Below are 21,037 nucleotides of genomic sequence, written 5' to 3' on the forward strand. Positions count from 1 at the left end.
TAAATATTTGTTTATTTTAACTATGTATTTAAATATTGGGGTTAAAAATTAAGCAGTAAAATAAAAATATTTAAATAAATTATTATTTTACTTATAATATTTAATAGTATATTACTTAATGTTTAAATATTTGCTTAATATTTTTCACTATCAGTCATTTCATTTCAAAGTTTTCATTTATTGACTAATTTAATGAAAATCAATTGAAAAATTGCTAGTTTTGCTTACATAAAGCAATTTTCAGAATTTTTCAACCATTTTTCAAGGTTTTTCACACAAACATCTTTCTAAATTTCTAAATCAAGAATAACTTGGGCTTGACAACTGAGATTGAATGATCTAAGACTTACTGACAGATTTCTTACTTATTCGTTTGAGTTTATTTAATTTAATACTTCAAGTTAAATCAAAATGATGTTGCCTTAGCTGAAACTAGCTGAAATACGTTTTTAAAAATATTTTCTTTTGGTTAACATTTATTTCAAGTAACACAATTTATTATTATTAATATTTTATTATTATTTATGGTTTGTTAAGATTGCAGGACAGTCACACAACCTTGACTTCAAGCTCAACAAAACAGAATCATAATTCAGAAAACATGCTCACCATATAATAGGTGCGTTACCTGTATAAACTGCATATAAAACTGAATAAATTACTGGATTGAAAACCCCATAAAACTGTGCTACCCAGCACACCGTTCAATCAGGATCGCCCCGCGCCGATGCGGCGGCCCCAAGGGGCCCCAGGTGCAGACAGGAGGAATCCAGACAGCTGAGTTTGCTCAGCAGACACTAAATAGGGCCCCCGGGTTCACAGGGCAGAGGCCTGAAGCAGCTATTTTTATATGCCAGCAGCTCCTGTTACAGATGTGCGGGACTCTGGCTGTGGAGGAGGACCCCTGCGTGATCTCTGGAGCCCCGAGCGCATGAGTTACCGCGCAGCAGCTACAGGCCAAAGTCACACATACGCAGCGCAAAAATGCAAACATGCACACCAATGTGAAATGTCTGTTTGGGAGTTTTGGGGTCAGGGCAATTTTATTTGATTTTTTTATTCAGCAAGGATGCATTCAATTGATCAAAAGTGAGATTAAATAAATTTCTAATACTACAAAAGAAATGCGGTTCTTTTGAACTTTCTATTCATCAAAAAATCCTGAAAAATGTGTCGTATAATCTCAGAATTCTGAGAAAATAGTCAGAATTGCGATATTATATTTTGGCACATCGCACAGATTAGAAACAAATAAAATAAAAAATTAATAAAAATAAAGCAGGATGGAAATAAAATAAAATAGTAATTGTTTCAAGTAAAATTTTCAAAATGTGCATTAAGAATGTATGTATAGGCTATATATATACAGTGGGTACGGAAAGTATACAGACCCCCTTAAATTTTTCACTCTTTGTTATATTGCAGCCATTTGCTAAAATCATTTAAGTTAATTTTTTTTCCTCATTAATGTACACACAGCACCCCATATTGACAGAAAAACACAGAATTGTTGACATTTTTGCAGATTTATATATATATATATATATTTTTTTTTTATTACATTATTTTATCCAAAGTAAAATGTCAAACAACAATAACAATATCCTGCTGTCCAAAAATTCATTTTTATTCAAATTTTGGGGTATTGCATAAAAATGCTGGATTAGAAAAATAAAATAAAATAAAAAATAAAGCAGTATGGACATAAAATAGTAATTATTTCCTTTTTTTTTTTGTAAAATTACACTATTTGATTTGATCTGAAGTAAAATATCAAACAATAACAATATCCTGTTGTGCATACACATTTTTATTCAAATTTTGGGGTATTGCATAAAAATGCTGGATTAAAATAAAATAAAATAAAAGCAGTATGGAAATAAAACAGTAATTGTTTCAAATAAAATATATTTTTTGTTTTAAAATTTCATTATTTGATTTTATTCAAAGTAAAATATCAAACAATAACAATATCCTGTTGTCTATACACACATTTTTATTCAAATTTTGGGGTATTTCACAAAAATGCTGGATTAGAAACAAACGAACAAAAATAAATAAATAAATAAATAAATAAAAATGTGCATTACTTTTTTTATTTGAAATTTTATGACATTTGTTAGCAAAAAAAAAAAAAAAGATGAAGTGCATAAACTAGGATAAAAACACATTTACCAAATCATTTACTAAATGCACATTAAACAGGTCTGGATAGCCTATTTAATCTCATTACTATTTTCGCGAGCGTTTTCTTTACTATGGCATCTTTAAAAAAAAATGCGTGCTTGTTCTGTCCAGAGCACTAGACGGTGTCTCCGGTGGTGGAGACATCACTAAACAGCAGCACGACTCCATAATGAGTCAGATCAGCTGCACAGGATTGTCACTCCAGAGCTCGACGCAAGACAATGAGCCTCTGGGAAGGGTTTCGTCGGGCCGCAGGCTTCAAAGAGCCGAGGAATGCGGAGCAATGATCAACCGATGAGGGCCGGATCAGGTTCACACCTACAATACGCTCCGATTTCCTCCCTGCTATCATCCCAGCAACTGTTTCCACCTTATTTGTTCATAATTTCCCCAAACGTTCACCGTATTTGTCATAACTGCGAGACAATGGCCAATGGAGGCTCCCGGCCAAAGCTGTTCCACCAGCGACTCGGCGTAACCTCAATTGAACCGCTTTTCGGCCAAACTAGTCTTGTTAACGCCAGAGCTTCCTTAGTTCCCTGTAACTGATACAATGTGAAAAAGCGATTTAGTGACAGGCCAGAAAAGACTTATGGTCCGTGTCTCTGGTCAGAGTCAGTCTGGTGTATTCATGACGGAGAGCAGCTGCATCCTGTTATTAAAGCGGAGCGCTAACCTTTGCCAGCAGCACCTGACAAGCCCACTCTCTGCCGCTTACAGTCTCGTGTACTGTACCCCACGCCACGCCAGAAGCCTTAAAGCCACAGAACCACACTTATTCACTCACCCGCATGTCCGTCAAACACTTCAGGAGAATTTCTTCTTTCTGCTCTTTCCTTGTAATGATGATTCATAGTGAACATGTTTGTCAAGTTCCTAAAAGAAACTGGGAAATAGTTAATGCAACTCTCTTTTTAATATACAATAGCTTTGTGTGAGATATAAGTTTGAAACTTTTTGAGTTTTTATTGGAAATCTTCATGCATTTGGTATGCATTAATGCATTTTGGAATCCACAGTCAAATATAAAACAATAATAATAATGGCCACGCGTCCATCCACTCATTTTTCATTAAATTTTGGGGTATTGCAAAAAATGATCTATCTATCTATCTATCTATCTATCTATCCATCTATCTATGTATCTATCTATCTATCTTTAAATAAAATAATTTATTATAAAAGAAGTAATCAGTAATAAGTAATCATTTAATCAAAAAATGATAAAAAAGTGCATTGAAATGTATTTCAATGTAAAATTACTTTTTATTTTATTTTATCCATAGTCACATTTTGAAACAACTATAACAATATCTTGTCCATCTGTTTAAATTGCATTTATTATTTACTTTTTTCCCCATTTTATTTAGATTGTAGATAAGATTTAATAAAAATGCTGGAAATTAAAAAAATTAAATTTTCTAAATGTGCATTAAAACATTTTTTGCATTAAAAAATGCTGGATTGGACAAACAAAATAATAAAATAAAAATTAACAAATAATGCAAGCCTTTTTTTTTCAAATAAAACTTAAAATGTGCATTAAAAATGTACTTCAAACTTTGATCATTTCTGGCAAAAAAATTAAGTGCATAAACTACGATTTAAGCGAATTAAGCAAATAATTTACTAAATGCACATCAAATAGGTCTTGACCTTGACTTAAATTCACAACTAGCTTTTTTTTGGTCCAAATATTTTTTAATGACAACACATGATTTAGTTCTTAAGATTTCTTATACTGTATGAGAGTGAGTGTGATTTAAAATGCAAGAAATCTCTAGCAGTGCACTTTTTCCAATTGTTCCGACGTCCGCGTAGAGGATCAAATTTCTTGTGGTTTAGCATCTGAACAGTGACCAACTATCGGCTATCTCGATCGACCATGTTGTGCGATTCAGAAAGCCTTTACTTGATTGAAATGACTCATTAGAGGCGTCACCCTCCATGGCCTCGCACCCCGCCTGAACCCCCCGCCACGGCCAGATAGAAATGCATCTGTTGCTATGCTATTATTAGAGCACCGTGAACATACTCCGACTCTCTCATGCCTCTTTCACAATAGTACACGTCCATAAACCTTGATCCGTGATTTAGCAACTGCGACTTTTGAAGCCCACACACATATTAGCCTATACTGCTAAAGGTGTTGTTATGCCAAGATGAGCTGTTATCCCAAAAATGAAAATTTGCTGAGAATGTGCTCACCCTCAGGCCATCCAAGATGTGGATGAGTTTGTTTCTTCATCAGATTTGTAGAAATGTAGCATTACATCACTCGCTCAGCAATGGATGTGATTGGGTGCCGTCAGAATGAGAGTCCAAACAGCTGATAAAAACATCACAATAATCCACAAGTAATACACACCACTCCAGTCCATCAGTTAACATCTGGAGAAGACAAAAGCTGCATGTTTGTGAGAAACATATCCATCATTAAGGCATTTTAACTTTAAACTGGTCAAAATATGAGTCCTCCAGTAGTGTTGTAATACTCGAGACCGGTCTTAAGACCATTTTTTGAAGGTCTCGACCTCATTTGTACTCGGTCTTGTCTTGGCCTCAGACTAAGAGGACTCGGGATTTTATTTCAAGACCACAACTGCTGGGATATCACTAAATTGCTGGTGCATTGTCGGATTTATTTGTTAACATCATTACTCAGATTGGATGTAAAACTTCCTGCTTCAAATGCAATCAATAACTTATTTCTAATTGGATTTATTTTGATACTGTTATGCCAGGTCAGAATTTAATGGGGAATTGTGTCAAATATCACCAAAGTTTATACAAATACAAAATTTCAAGATATTATTGCAAAAAGTACTTGTATGAGATCTTGTTTTTATATTATATAATATAATCAATATATAATTAAGCAATATCACAAGAGCAAGACAGCCGTTTTCACAAATATGATATTGATTTTATACAAACGTATACAAGTTAACATGAATCAATTTCATTTTAGCCACAATTTTAAACACCACTTTTTGGTCTTTCTGCAACGAAAACTGTTCCAAACAAACCCATAGCAGAACTTTTGTGCTTTTCCAGGCAATACTCAGCCAGGATTCGTTACTGAATGAATCAGCTGCTTTGAACTAATCGGTTAAATAAATGATTCAGTGACTCACTCATTCAGTGATTTGCCTCCACCTAGCCTACTGGTGGTTTTAGTTTCATATTTAAGTGTCATTTTTCTATAATCCAATTTTTTTTATGTTAGTCTCAATTATATTTATGGAGTTGTAATTGTACCAATTCAGATGAAACTTCTGTGCCACCTCTGGAAGATGAATTTTGTTGTTAGTAACTCAGTTTGATTGTAACAGCTCTATAAAATGTCTTAATATGCTAATTGTATTTATTGATCAAATTTCAGACATTTCTCAGGCAGTAAACATGGATGTTTCAGATGAATTTGAGAAGTGTTGGTTTGGTCTTGTCTTGGTCTCAACACTCTCTGGTCTTGGTCTCGGTTTAGGTGGTCTTGACCACAACAATATCCTCCAGTCAAAAAGTCCATCTCCTTTTGTCGTCTCACATCAAAATCCACTCACATATTTGTTTAGAGCTGTTTTGGCTTATAAACGGTGCTTGATCTGTGCCGATTTCTCTCCTGATTCAGACGAGAAGACTTTTTCATTTGAGAAAGCAATATTATGGACAGAGGACTCGTATTTTAACCGGAAGCAAAGGTTTGAAGTTAAAAATGTCTCAATGATGGATTTGTTTCTTACAAACACACAGCTTTTGTCTTCTCAAGATGTTAATTGATGGACTGGAGTGGTGTGTGTTACTTGTGGATTATTGTGATGTTTTTATCAGCTGTTTGGACTCTCATTCTGACGGCACCCATTCACTGCAGAGCATCCATTGATTTTCTCCATTTGATTTCTCCTAATCTGATGAAGAAACAAACTCATCTACATCTTGGATGGCCTGAGGGTGAGAAGATTTCAGCAAAATGTCATTTTTGGGTGAACTTGTGGGTGCAATTATGGGTAAGATGATAAATAATGTTTTTTACAATTATGGCTATTTTTCATATCAAATCTAGATTTGATTTGTAGCTGTGGAATGTAGCATGATCTAAAAACCCTTAAGATGTGGTAGCTAGTTTAGAGAGACTTTCAATCAGAAAAATAACCAAAATTTCTCCTGGTCCGCCTGTGAAGTTTTCCCGTTACATATGCGAGCGCGTCACACCGTGTGAGATCCCATGCCATGCTGCGTGGCCATCTGCTCGGTGGAAATGTAAGCAGACACAGGTTGGTGGGAGAGGAACTCTCAGAGAGATTTCTGTGCTGCGCTCCTACAGGAGGTGGCATGGAAATTCGTGTGCATTGGGTACAGTTATGCAATATAGTTCATAATTCATTTTTACACAGCAATATGGATGGTGTTTCATGCCAAAACCAAGCAGGGGAACAGCAGTAACTGGTACGGAGACAATCCTGGGCCTGTTGCGTAAAACTAGCATTGCTTACTAGTTGCGAACAAACCTGTTTTACTTTTTTTCTCTAAGATTAAGTCAAGTGCTTCTGGGAAAATCTTCATATTTTTTTAATCCATAATCAATTATAAAACAACATTAACAACCAGACGTCCTTCCTCAATTTTTTTTTTATAGCATAGAAAATGTTGGATGGAAACACCTTTTTTTTCTTCCCCCAAATGAAATTTTTAAAATGTTCATTAAAAATTTATATTTTTAATGTCGTTATCTAACAAGAAGTGCATATACTATGATGGAAACATGTTTAACAAATAATTTACTAGATGCACAAAAAAGGTCATGCAAGTTTAACTCGATGTGGCTGAATAATTTGCTCAAATTATTATTTAAATTCAACTTTTAGCACTCCTGGCCTTTTGTGTAAGACTAGCATTGCTTACTAGTAGCGAACAAACCTGTTTTACTGCTTTTGCGCTATAAAACAACATTAACAACCAGACGTCCTTCCTCAAAATTTTTTTATAGCATAGAAAATGTTGGATGGAAACACCTTTTTTTTCTTCCCCCAAATGAAATTTTTAAAATGTTCATTAAAAATTTATATTTTTAATGTCGTTATCTAACAAGAAGTGCATATACTATGATGGAAACATGTTTAACAAATAATTTACTAGATGCACAAAAAAGGTCATGCAAGTTTAACTCGATGTGGCTGAATAATTTGCTCAAATTATTATTTAAATTCAACTTTTAGCACTCCTGGCCTTTTGTGTAAGACTAGCATTGCTTACTAGTAGCGAACAAACCTGTTTTACTGCTTTTGCGCTAAGATTAAGTCAAGTGCTTCTGGGAAAATCAGTATTTTCATATCCATATTCAAATATAAAACAATAATTACAATAAATAATAATAGCAAGATGTCCATCCACTCATTTGTATTCAAATTTGGGAGAATTGAATAAAAATGCTGGATGGAAACAAGTAAAATAAAATATTTTTTAAATGTTCATGAAAAATTTTTTTAAACAAAACTTTTATGACTATTTTTATCTAACAAGAAGTGCATGTACTATGATGGAAACACATTTACCAAATAATTTACTAGATGCACATCAAAAAGGTCATGCAAGATTAACTCAAAAAATGAAGCAAGTAAATAATTTGCACAAAAGATTATTTCCATTCGCAACTCCAACTATTGTTTTTGGTCTAATTAACTTTTGACAAAAACATGACTGAAGCGACTGAACATTCTGGAAAGTAACTGAAGACAATCCTGGCCTTTTGTGTAAGACTAGCATTGCTTACTAGTAGCGAACAAAGTTTAAATCAGGTGCTTTTGGGAAAATCTGCATTTTTATATCCATATATATCTGTAATACTAAGATGTGACTTATAGAGTATCTATGTTTTTGGTAACACTTTACAATAAGGTCTCATTTGTTAAAAACTAACAATACTTCAACAGGATTTATTAATCTTGGTTAATTTCTACATTTACTAATACATTTTTTAAATTGCATTTGTTAACATAATTACACATACTGTGAACTAACAAACAATTAACAATTGTATTTATTTTAACTAACAAGGATGTAAAAATATATTGCTCATAGATAGTTAATGTTAACCAATGCATTAAACTAATGTTAACAAATGAGAGTTAAATAAGATAGATATTCCCCAACACTGCTATAACTAGCCAAACTAGGAGGGATTTCAGCTGGTAAAGGTGGTGAGAGAGGTCACAATGCTGAAAAAATAAGTTTGTGGCTCAGATCCAAGGTCAGGACTCTGAGAGGGGCAGATGGATGCTGTGAAGGCGCTTATTTACACGCAGTCAGTTGGCGACAATTAAGCGGCTAAATAAGAAGGAATGCTGTTATTTCTTTCTTGGTCTCTTAAAAGGTTCCAAAAGGGGGTTTTCGCAGCACCGTCTTAGAAGAATAACTCTGGGCTCCCAAATTTTTTTTCTTTGACTCTTAACCTTCTTTGACTCTTAAAAATAAAGGTTCTTATTGGCATCTATGGTTCCATGAGGAACTTTTAACATCCAATCTTTCTATTCCACAAAATATTCTTTATAGTGGAAAAGCGTTTGTCAGATTATTAAAATGTTCTTCAAACTAAGAAAAGTGGCATCACTGTGAAAACCTCTTTTTTTGGAATCTTTATTTTTGGCTTTTATGGCTCCATGAAGAACCTTTAACATTCATAGAACCTTTCCATTCCACAAAAGATTCCTTACACTCTTAAAAATAAAGGTTCTTTATTGGCATTGATGGTTCCATGAAGAACTATTAACATCCATGGAACCTTTATGGTTCTGTGAAGCAGAAAAAGGTTCTTCAGATTATTACAATGTTAATTTTAGCTCTATCTAATAAAATGTGCAGTCATTTACATACATTTCCAGAACATAAATATGAACACTGGACAAAGCCAGATTCAAAATTCTTGTTTTATTCTATTTACATATTAGAGTTAAAGGTTTTTACAGAGGGGATTTTGGATTTCTGTTTTTATCACTTCGTAATTCAGTAAATACTGTCAAAAGCCAAAATAAAGTCATTTTCACTATGCTTTTAGGAATAAAATGTTGTATAAATGACATATGAACAAACCCCTCTATAAAAAGCCTCAGAATATAGAGAGGAATAAAACTTTAAAATTTGGTGTATGTGAGTGCTGCTGAATTGGAGAAACAAACTAATTTTGAGTAAACGGCCTTTAAAGATATTCAGTGTAATTGAAATCTACAGACATAAACAGATAAAGTTCAATGAATGACATATGAACAAACCCTTCTATAAAAACCTTCAGAATATAGACAGGAATAAAACTGTAAATTTTGCTGTATGTAAGTGCTGCAGAAGTGGAGAAACAAACTCATTTTGAGAAAATTGTTATCGAATATAAAATATTGCAATTGAAATCTACAGAAGCAAATAGATTAAGTGCAAGAAAATTAAATTAAAAAAAGTGTAATTTGCCTTAGTCAACACATTATAAAAAGCAAAATCCCCAAATTTACCAGTGCATGAAAAAAATAAGTTTTTGCCTGTAGTGTCTTGCTTTATTTACTCTTTTGGACAATTTAGTGATTCTATTAAAGTGAAAATTTCACACATGAATTTTGACATCTGCTTTGTGATTATGGGATTGTCACATTGGCCCTTTGGAGTTTGGACTCTAGAGGGCGAAATGTGTTTTCCACCAGGGTAGAACATACAAATGTGCATTATATTCATTACACTGTTCAAAAACAGTAGTGAAACTACTCTTTTCTAAAAAAAAAAAAGAAATAAAAATATTTCTGATTCATTAAATAAAATAATTGTGAAAAAACAACCAATGCATTTCAGTTCATCTCATAGTTTAGAATACAGACTATCTAATCAATAAATATAAAGCCACCGCATGATACTGTTAAATGCACAGGCATTCATTTTCTAAATTAAAGGTTTTTTGTTCATGTTATTTAAGTAGTTATAAAAGATAATAATATCCGTACTGACCTGTGCAGGGCTGCATCTTGGTTAGTCCATTTCAAACTTTACTTTTGCCTAAAGAAAAAGACAGAAAATATATTATTATAATTATCATTTTGTAAAATTAGCAATTTGTTTGCTTAAAAGTACAGTTATAATACTTATATATTTAAACACAGTTACTGCTGTATTTGTGGTATTTCACTCAATACATGTGAGGCTGAAAGAACACTTTTTAAAAATAATTAAACCATGCTGTTCATAAACATTTCGCTATTTGTTTAAAGAAGTAAATCATCAATACACTTAATTGATGACTGTGACAGAGGTTTATTTAGTGAATTATTTATCAAAGATCAACAAAAGGTGAAGTAATTAGTGATTATTAAATCAGCTGATTATGAAAAACTGAACAGAGGAGGTTAAATGTGAATATGTAATTCAAAAAGATGTCCTGCAAATCTTATATTTGGCAATTCTGCAAAAAAAAAGACATGACACTATTGGGCCTTTTTTGGACTCTAGAGGGCGAAATGTGTTTTCCACCAGGGTAGAACATACAAATGTGCATTATATTCATTACACTGTTCAAAAACAGTAGTGAAACTACTCTTTTCTAAAAAAAAAAAGAAATAAAAATATTTCTGATTCATTAAACAAATAAAATAATTGTGAAAAAACAACCAATGCATTTCAGTTCATCTCATAGTTTAGAATACAGACTATCTAATCAATAAATATAAAGCCACCGCATGATACTGTTAAATGCACAGGCATTCATTTTCTAAATTAAAGGTTTTTTGTTCATGTTATTTAAGTAGTTATAAAAGATAATAATATCCGTACTGACCTGTGCAGGGCTGCATCTTGGTTAGTCCATTTCAAACTTTACTTTTGCCTAAAGAAAAAGACAGAAAATATATTATTATAATTATCATTTTGTAAAATTAGCAATTTGTTTGCTTAAAAGTACAGTTATAATACTTATATATTTAAACACAGTTACTGCTGTATTTGTGGTATTTCACTCAATACATGTGAGGCTGAAAGAACACTTTTTAAAAATAATTAAACCATGCTGTTCATAAACATTTCGCTATTTGTTTAAAGAAGTAAATCATCAATACACTTAATTGATGACTGTGACAGAGGTTTATTTAGTGAATTATTTATCAAAGATCAACAAAAGGTGAAGTAATTAGTGATTATTAAATCAGCTGATTATGAAAAACTGAACAGAGGAGGTTAAATGTGAATATGTAATTCAAAAAGATGTCCTGCAAATCTTATATTTGGCAATTCTGCAAAAAAAAAGACATGACATTAATTGGAAAAATGCCAACAAATTTTTAACGCATTTCTCATTAAAGCACATAATTTGCATTTACAAACTAAAAATGAGCTAGTACAAATATAAAAATACAAGGTGTCGTAACCTAAAACTAAGATGAAAAAAAAAAAACGAAAAACAGAAATTAGTATTATCTAATGAATCCAGTATGGACACATTTATAATAATTAAACAAGAATGACTGAATGAAAAAAAAACAAGCTTATAGAGTTCAAAATGTAAAATATGTTGCGATTTGTTAAGATTTGTATTCTTTTATGCATTAAAATAAATTTTCTTTGACATGCTTTATTATGAACATAAGTACTGTGTAGAGTGTTTTTTTTTTAAAGAGAACATATTTTAGATAATGAATTTTAAAATATAAATTTAAATATAATATGCAATATTTTGTGACCGTTAAAGCGGACACCTATTTTTTTTTAACTTTCTTGCAAAATCTACAAATATCTATTTACAGTTTTGCACATGAGCATGATAAACATGTAAATTGTGGGACTATAATTGTTTTTTAATTATGTAAGTGACTCTTCATGACTATACATGCACACGAACACACACTCTTTCTTCCTTTTACTTTGTTTGTCTCACTTTTCTGTAAAACATTTGGTGCAAATTGCAAAAACACGAAAAGATGTGTAAATCCGCTTTGCCACTAACAATCGTGGATTATCTAGCAGTAAATGACCCAATAAATCTGTCAGCTAACACAAATTATCCTAACATTGTGGTGAAGTTCGGACTTTGGAGAAGAGAAACGAATTATGATGAAATATAATTCGTTATATTTTGCGAACATGTGTGCAGTATATTAAAAAATGTACGGAATGAATGTTTTGTGTGTGTGTTTGTATTCCACTGGCAATGTCTCTAACAATCGTGGATTATCTAGCAGTAAATGACCCAATAAATCTGTCAGCTAACACAAATTATCCTAACATTGTGGTGAAGTTCGGACTTTGGAGAAGAGAAACGAATTATGATGAAATATAATTTGTTATATTTTGCGAACATGTGTGCAGTATATTAAAAAATGTACGGAATGAATGTTTTGTGTGTGTGTGTTTGTATTCCACTGGCAATGTCTCAAACACATTACATGCAAAACATCAGAAACAAAGACAATTACTACAAATTTAATAGGATTAAAAATACTTAAATGGATTTAACCAAAAATAAAATGCAGTACAATAAATGTCCTGCAGTGCATCATAAAAGCCGTGAAAAACTAAACATTCCGCACTGTTATTTTGGGACTAAACTGTCTACAGTAGGTTAGACAATACACACGCTAATAGACAACCATTCACAATCACACACTAAAAGTGTCACAAAATGTTATACGTGTTATAATATCTGTGATTCTGGTTATTGTGTGTTTGCTAGTTTAGTTTGAAATATATTTAAAATGTAAAAAAATGAAACATTTGAAAATAAAAAGGCGAGTACACACACACACACACACACACACACACACACATATATGCTGACGACAATGCAAAACACACACATATATTTTACCATTAAAATTATACAGATTTTACATAAAGCTAATTATAATTAATAGACTAACTCTAAAACTTGTACGAATCATTTTGCACTTAAAAAACAAAAAAGAAAACATTGATTTCATTTATGGATCGCTTTTATCTAAGTGAGGATCTCAGATACCTTCAAAAGGTAAAAGTGTGTGTACATACACTGATATAATCCAGTGTTTCAGTTTTCAACAAATGTGCACAAAATAATTGCAAAAATATTTAAAAAGTTGATTTAAATTATGAAATAAAATCAGGACTTGTGTGTGTGTGTTTTGCTAAATAAACTACTTTTGACAGAACATTACGGTCTTAAAATATAGTGGCAACTATAAAACAATTAATCTGCTGTCTGGGGTTTAATTTTGTCAATATAATAGATAAATTTTTTCTATATTGACTTAAAATACCGATAGAGCTCGATTCACACACTGAATCAAAATGGTGGACTTGAACTTCACACACACTGAGGCCCAAACTACTGAGGAATGAGACCCCCTCACTGCAGACCGTGTGTGTGCGTGTGTGTGTGTGTGTGTGTGTGTGAGAGAGAGAGACCAAGCGAGTTCACAATTATTTAGAACTATCCCAAAATTCAATTTAAAGCTGTGTACTAAATTTTTACCATAATAAATATGTATTTTTTAAGTACTTCTAACTGTGTGCCTGACCAGTCAAGATGCAAATATTTAGAACTATCCCGAAATTCAATTTTAAGCTGTGATAAATATGTATTTTTGAAAAACTTCTAAGTGTGTGTGTGTGCACGCATGTGGAGCTAACATACATTTCACAACTAAAATGTTAGAAGTCTCCACATTCGATGAAGCACCCTGTTCCTGCTCTGGCAGTTCTTTGCCAACCACAGTGAAATCCCAAAGTCAGCAAATTCAACGACACTGCAGGTAAAATCACACACTAGGCCACAATCCGGGAATCCAATTGAATAATTCCACACCCACAATAACAGTTATAGCAGGAATATTTGCCTGGAAGGCATAAATCTACACCACACGAGTTACGACAGAATATCAAACTCTGTCCTAAAAACTGCCTGAGAATTATCAGAAAACAAAACCTTTGCAAAAAATACAATCCCAAATTCTACAAATCGGAAATAACCAATAGTAAATAAATATCGGTCTAGTTTCAGAATTCACTGTAATATTATTTAGGGAATATATTTATAAAATCAAGTGTTTCAATATTTATTTTTAATTCTTGAAAAACCCCGATACACATATAGATGTATGAATTCTATCTAAAATTTAGGGACGCCATATTGTCTTAAAAACATAAAAAATTCATTAAAAAAAAGTCTCCCGAGCTTCGCTAGTTATTAAATTTATCATAAATGTGTTAAATCATAACTATCAGGAATATATAACATTTTTGTTGCTTTTTAAATGCATCGTGCAAACATATTACCTTAATAGTGCAAACCACATGTGCAGTCTGTAGGTTTAAAATATATTTAATCAAAAAGCACACCCACAAAAAAAAAATCACTGTATACAATGGCAATTAAAATAAATATATTTAAATTCAAAGAAGAAAAAGATTGCAATAAATAAAATCATCAGTACGGTGGATCAAAGGCCCAGTTCTGCTGCCAAGACTGTAATTCAATAGAGGCCAAATACAAAGAGTAAAGCCAGGCCTCCTGCTACCGATTATAATTTAGTAAGAAAAAACAACATTTTGACCCAAATATAAATAATGAAAAATACCTTTTTCACCATGTTATATTTAATAAAGCAAGGCCGCTACGTACAAAAGTTTCAGTTATCAACATGGTTGAAAAGTATCAGCATAAGCATACTTAAGATACTTAATTGTAATCTGAAATGTATTTCGTACACATTGCAGAGTTTACTGCATTTGCAAGCATTTCGGAATAATATTGAATTCAGCGACGCTTCGTAAATTCAAATTGCAAACAATGTGAAAATGCACAAAAGAAGTTTGTCGGTGTCTTTGCATTTTATCCGAATCGGTGCATTTTAATCGCCGTACGGTGTGCTTCAGAAATGCATGTTATAAACGTTACCCTCACGTAAGCAATCTGTTCATCGAAAAAGGAAAAAAGCATGCACACACACACACATGCATTTGCACACGCTGCTGTGACTTACACATATCTGCGAGGACGTCAGCGTCCGGAGGCCTCTTTTTTCTTGCTGCGGAGAGAAAGAGAGAGAGGGGCTGCGAGTTCGTCCCGTTCAGCTATCCCGTCTGGTCTCGAATTCCAGTTCCCCCTCTCGGCAGGCCTGCGCAGGGCTCTGGTTAGGCTCGCCGGCTGGGCCTCTGGAACAATAGGAGGCCTCCGGGGCGTCTGGGAGGCGTGTGTGAACCCCGTCTGCGGACCGGAGCGCGTCTCGCTGAATGGTGCGTGTTAGCAAACACACAATTAGCGTGTCTGCCGCATGCAAATGGTCCCGCGGTTACCACGGCACATGCGATCGGCTCTCGAAGGCCCGAGGAGCATCAAGCAGGCTTGAATAAACGCCCCCCACCTCCTCTTTCACGATCCTCTTTTTCGGGGTCTTCCACTCCCCTCGCAACCATCCTTCACTTTTTTCTGTGTTAGTTGCACGGACGCATGCGAGTTTGCGTTTTCCACTCACCCCCGACGTTTCCTTTTGCAGATCACTGATATTTTCACTCGCCTTTTGTGAGCAATTGGCACCTGTCCCAGAGCGGAGCAGCTTCACTCCTGAATCCCCTGTCCGAATGGATCGGGAACGGGTAAGTCGCAGGTCAGTACTTCCAAATGGCAAATCCAGCAGGTTTTCGGCCTGGAGCTGCGCCAGCGTGGGCTGCGGGTCAAGGTGCACTCAGCCGCTCACTGAAATTGAAAAAGAAAATGTCAAAATAGGCACTTCGCGAACCGAATGCAGGCTGAAATTCCGCAATCGGGTGCATTAAAAAAGCGCAGGAACATACTGGAAAACTGGGAGCATGTTGGCAGGCTTGTGGTGGAGCCTCTTTCGCGCTCTTGTCAAGAGGCCCTCGCGGTAAAAAAAAAAAGAAGCTTGTTTTTTTTCTTTCCCCTTTTTCCCCCCTTACACTCTCTAAACTAGTCTCCAGCGGGTCTCCACCTTGCAAAGACAGCGGAGCTCGAGGAGAGAGAGAGAAGTGGGAGGGCGGAAAAACTGCAAGTACGGAGCGGGAGGAGAAAGACAGAGAGAGAGAGAGAGAGAGAGAGAGAGAGAGAGAGAGTGTGACATAGATACTCCTCCCCCAGCGCGCAGACTCAGTGTGTTTTCTCTCACACACACACACACAGAGAGATAGAAAAATGAGTGGAAACACAGCAGAAGAACGCAACTTTCTGCAGAAAAAGTATCTGAAACTTTGAATTCCACACAGTTTCTGAACATAAACAGTGGATTTATTTTTAGTTCTTCTTTCCATCAAACATTCATTTGGTTGCTTTAAAGGCTTGCATTAAAAGTTCACTTTAACATTTCGAAACCCTGAAAGCTGCAGGTTTATTTATTCACGAACGCAAAGTAGACTTCTCCGAATAATCCAGAAAGGACTAATAACACCACAAATAACCAAAAAATTAAACGGCATGTCCAAGTATTTGATGCCAAAATGGCACTGGTTCACATGTGTGTCCGAACTCAACACGCTAATTTTGAATTCTGGACATGAACGTGAAAAAACGAGGGGGATTTTTGTTCACTAACAACTCAAACTTCAGTGTCTTCCTCAAATAAAGTATAATGTGACTTCTGATGGCTTGGCATATAGTGTACAAGTTGCAAGGACTACCGTTATGATACTACAGGAATGATGTACAGAAACGAGCTGCCTAAAACAACATGGTGAGTGATTAATGACAGAACCGATTTTTGTGCGAACTATTCCTTTAACCAGCAAGTTCACTCGACTTCGAAAATAGACTTTCCTAAAACAGACGTTTTCAGAATCTTACTAGTTCATTTAAATTGTCTACTAAACATCTTAAATGCAGAAATTGCATTTTAAACATTTGCAGAATAGAATATCCATCATCTCATTTAAGCTGAATTCATCACAAGCATTTTATGCATCTGAACACTAATAAAATTTTATTTTCACACTTTGCATAATTGGAAAAAAAAAAATCGGAAATGATGCACAACAGGAATGTTCTGCTAACAAATGATATTTTCCTTAATTTAACTTTGACTTCTTAATGCATCAAGTGTCATACATCATCTCGAGGTCTTCACTGACTAACCTTATTAGGCGCATAACGGTTTGTCGTAGTGGAAATTACACCACAATTGATAACAGACGGTTGTAATTTATGCACAAAAAATTGTATAAATCATTTTTGCATAATCACTTTTTGTTTAGATCATCATAGTTTTAAAAATGCAATCATATTTTTACAATGCATTTTCATAGTTTAAGACTAGGGTTAGGACAAATATTTGAAAGCAAACCTAAATGAAAGCATTTCTGAAAAACAAAAATCAAAGTCTGTTGGTTAATAAAAATCAACCCCTGGTTCATAAAAGTGCCTGTACTTAAAGAAACACCCACATCCAACCAATCAGAGTCTCCGCACTGGATATAAGGAACAGCTCTGACCTTCCAGCCAATGAGAAAGCAGGAAAACGGACAGGCTCCGCCCCCACGATACTGCTCTCCTCACGTGCCCTTTCTCTCTCTCTCTCTCTCTCTACCCCTCGTTCATCCGTCCATCTGCCCCGTTCCCTTAAATCCCTTCCTTGCGGTGACAGAACGAGGCTGGGAAAGAAAACGACAAAAACATTAGACGTTCCCTCAAACACACCCTCACCGTGCAGCAAGGGATGTGTCGCGATATCGTTTCCCTCCATTTCTTCCCAGTGTTCAACACTACGGCAGGCACAATTGTAAGAAATTAAAAGGAAAACGACACAACAAAAAAGGTTCTGTTTGCTCTGGCTCTTGCTCCAGAAACCCCTCGAGGCCAGACTCGCTGTACAAACTTTTTTTCCCTCCGAATGCAGCGCACGCGCTCGTTCTCTCTCTCTGACCTTCCAGCCAATGAGAAAGCAGGAAAACGGACAGGCTCCGCCCCCACGATACTGCTCTCCTCACGTGCCCTTTCTCTCTCTCTCTACCCCTCGTTCATCCGTCCATCTGCCCCGTTCCCTTAAATCCCTTCCTTGCGGTGACAGAACGAGGCTGGGAAAGAAAACGACAAAAACATTAGACGTTCCCTCAAACACACCCTCACCGTGCAGCAAGGGATGTGTCGCGATATCGTTTCCCTCCATTTCTTCCCAGTGTTCAACACTACGGCAGGCACAATTGTAAGAAATTAAAAGGAAAACGACACAACAAAAAAGGTTCTGTTTGCTCTGGCTCTTGCTCCAGAAACCCCTCGAGGCCAGACTCGCTGTACAAACTTTTTTTCCCTCCGAATGCAGCGCACGCGCTCGTTCTCTCTCTCTCTGCCCCCTCGCTCTTCCTCTCGGCAGCTCAACTAATGAGAGCGCAGAAAGAGAGAAAGCCTGCGAACTGCGAAAATCTCTTTCCAGCTCTTGCGGACTTACTCAACACTTCTCTTTGCAGTCTCTCTGGGGATTGTGGGAAGACTTGTGACATTTCTGAAGGTGGGGCTACTTTCCTAACCAGCGTCTTTCTGTGTCTAAAAGTGTGAATGCTGCGATCGGGCTGTTCTAACAAGGCCGATGCACGAGGGCGCACCCGTCCCCTTCACCACTGGCTCACGTCTGTCCTCGCACACTAACACACTGCCAAGCAGAACTGCAAAGTGAAAAAGCAAGCTTGCGTGGATCGTGCGGCCTGTTGGACATCATCTACGGCGTTAGGTAGGGACCCCGCTGTTTTCCTCCCACGTCACATCTCGCCACGGCTTCTGACCAATCGGTGGCCTCGCAGATAAAACCGTACGCGCTTATATTTAATTTTGAACTTCAGATAGCCCATTGCATCCCCAAAGACTGAGCGAGCAGCACAGCAACGGCTTTATCTTTTGTTATTTCGCTGGAACGTCTCTCCGTTTATTAGGGTTTATTTGTTGTTTGTGGTGCTGCAGCAGTTGTGCCATCGGGTTCGACCAAGGACAAGCGTTTGCTTACAGGTTACCGGCCAACTATTAATGACCTGAACTTCAACACCGCCTTTATGTCTGAACACGACTCCCATTAGTGACAAAACAGAACAGCATATTTCAGATGCATCATAAATCCCAAAGTGGTACGATTGCAATGGCTGTGCATTCATTTCACAATTATTGCACTGCGGAGTGCACGAGAAAATATGTGAAAGATGCTACGTGCTAGATACCACATTCAGTGACTGATACTAGAACATGAGGGTTGTTGAAAACATAAAATGTTGCTGTGCAAACACTCACGCAAATATACTTCACCTCTCTGAGGCCCCGCACATCACAAAATGGCGGCTGCCACCATCTTGTAGATGTCGACTGTCTTATATCTGAAGCCTTTTAGACCATTTCTGTAAGAAACACAATAAAGATTGCATTGTGAAAAACACTGAACTGTGTATATTTCAAACGAGTTTAACTGCAACTGATGCTGCAAAGCACTTTTTTCCTTCTTTACAGAGAAAAACAAAATGCATGGATGAAACAAATATTTCAGTGTTTTCTCATTTAATTTTGTGCAATTGTTATTCATTTTAATTTGAATAAATAAATAATCGCATTAAGATTAAAATTGCATAACAATTGCATTCAAATCACATTTAAAATGCATAACAATTGCATTCAAATAAAAATGTTAATGCATAACAAATGCATTAATATAAAAATGAAAATGCATAACAATTGCATTCAAATAAAAATGAAAATGCATAACAACTGCATTAAAATCAACATTAAAATGCATAACAATCGCATTAAAATAAAAATGAAAATGCATAACAATTGCATTCAAATAAAAATTTAAATGCATAACAATTGCATTAAAATAAAAATGAAAATGCATAACAACTGCATTCAAATAAAAATTTAAATGCATAACAATTGCATTCAAATCAACATTAAAATTCATAACAATTGCATTAAAATAAAAATGAAAATGCATAACAACTGCATTCAAATAAAAATTTAAATGCATAACAACTGCATTAACATCAACAATAAAATGCATAACAATTGCATAACAAATGCATTAATATAAAAATGAAAATGCATAACAATTGCATTAAAATAAAAATGAAAATGCATAACAACTGCATTAAAATCAACATTAAAATGCATAACAATCGCATTAAAATAAAAATGAAAATGCATAACAATTGCATTCAAATAAAAATTTAAATGCATAACAATTGCATTCAAATCAACATTAAAATTCATAACAATTGCATTAAAATAAAAATGAAAATGCATAACAACTGCATTCAAATAAAAATTTAAATGCATAACAACTGCATTAACATCAACAATAAAATGCATAACAATTGTATTAAAATCAACATTAAAGTAATGTATTTGTTGCCTTAAAACTGATTTTTAAAATGCATTTGTATTTATTTTAATTCAATGCCATGCAATGCAACTTTTTTGTTTTCTCTCTCTCAAGCAAGGGAAGCTATATTTGAATGTTTCTCCAATGGATCCTTCATCAGATGAACCAGAGTTTAACTGGATATTGAAAATGGAATAATATGCCAACCAGCACAAATATTTTGCTGCACATTTGAGTCAGCACTGTATTCTTTGATATCGTGATGCTGGCCTGACATTAGCATGGGTAAGTAAGTAGTCTGTACGAGGCCAGAAAGCGCGAGGTGGTGCGACTCGACTCTCCTCACCAGATTCACACGCACAGTCTTTGTCGCAACAGGAAATGCTGGACAAATTAAAGCCAACAAGTACACAGCCGACAGCAGGAGATTTGAGAGCCGAGAACTGCGATTGTCTTTCATGTCCGGAAAAAAGGATACTAAGAGTTTCAAGGTAAGTATTCTTCAAAAGAGCAGCACTGTTTGTTTCTACTGTGAGAAATTAAAGCGGTGGCATTTT

At 35.0% G+C, this 21,037-nt stretch overlaps 1 long non-coding RNA gene across 2 annotated transcripts in view; it reads right to left on the reverse strand.

Annotated features, from left to right (window-relative positions):
- Nucleotides 1-21,037, reverse strand: part of LOC107728335 (uncharacterized) — a 51,808-nt gene that overhangs the window by 1,315 nt on the left and 29,456 nt on the right. The window contains exons 4-7 of one of the 2 annotated variants that reach the window (XR_001638454.1): nt 19,400-19,503; nt 15,165-15,877; nt 10,991-11,038; nt 2,975-3,063 (exon numbers count right to left, since the gene is read on the reverse strand). This is a non-coding gene — a long non-coding RNA (uncharacterized LOC107728335). Of the gene's footprint in view, nt 1-2,150; nt 3,064-10,990; nt 11,039-15,164; nt 15,878-19,399; nt 19,504-21,037 lie in introns of those variants that run through there. The other variant, XR_001638453.1, reaches the window with a different exon arrangement.

Source organism: Sinocyclocheilus rhinocerous, unplaced genomic scaffold (assembly GCF_001515625.1).
Source record: "Sinocyclocheilus rhinocerous isolate Xijiao unplaced genomic scaffold, SAMN03320098_v1.1 scaffold3292, whole genome shotgun sequence".
NCBI lineage: Eukaryota > Metazoa > Chordata > Actinopteri > Cypriniformes > Cyprinidae > Sinocyclocheilus > Sinocyclocheilus rhinocerous.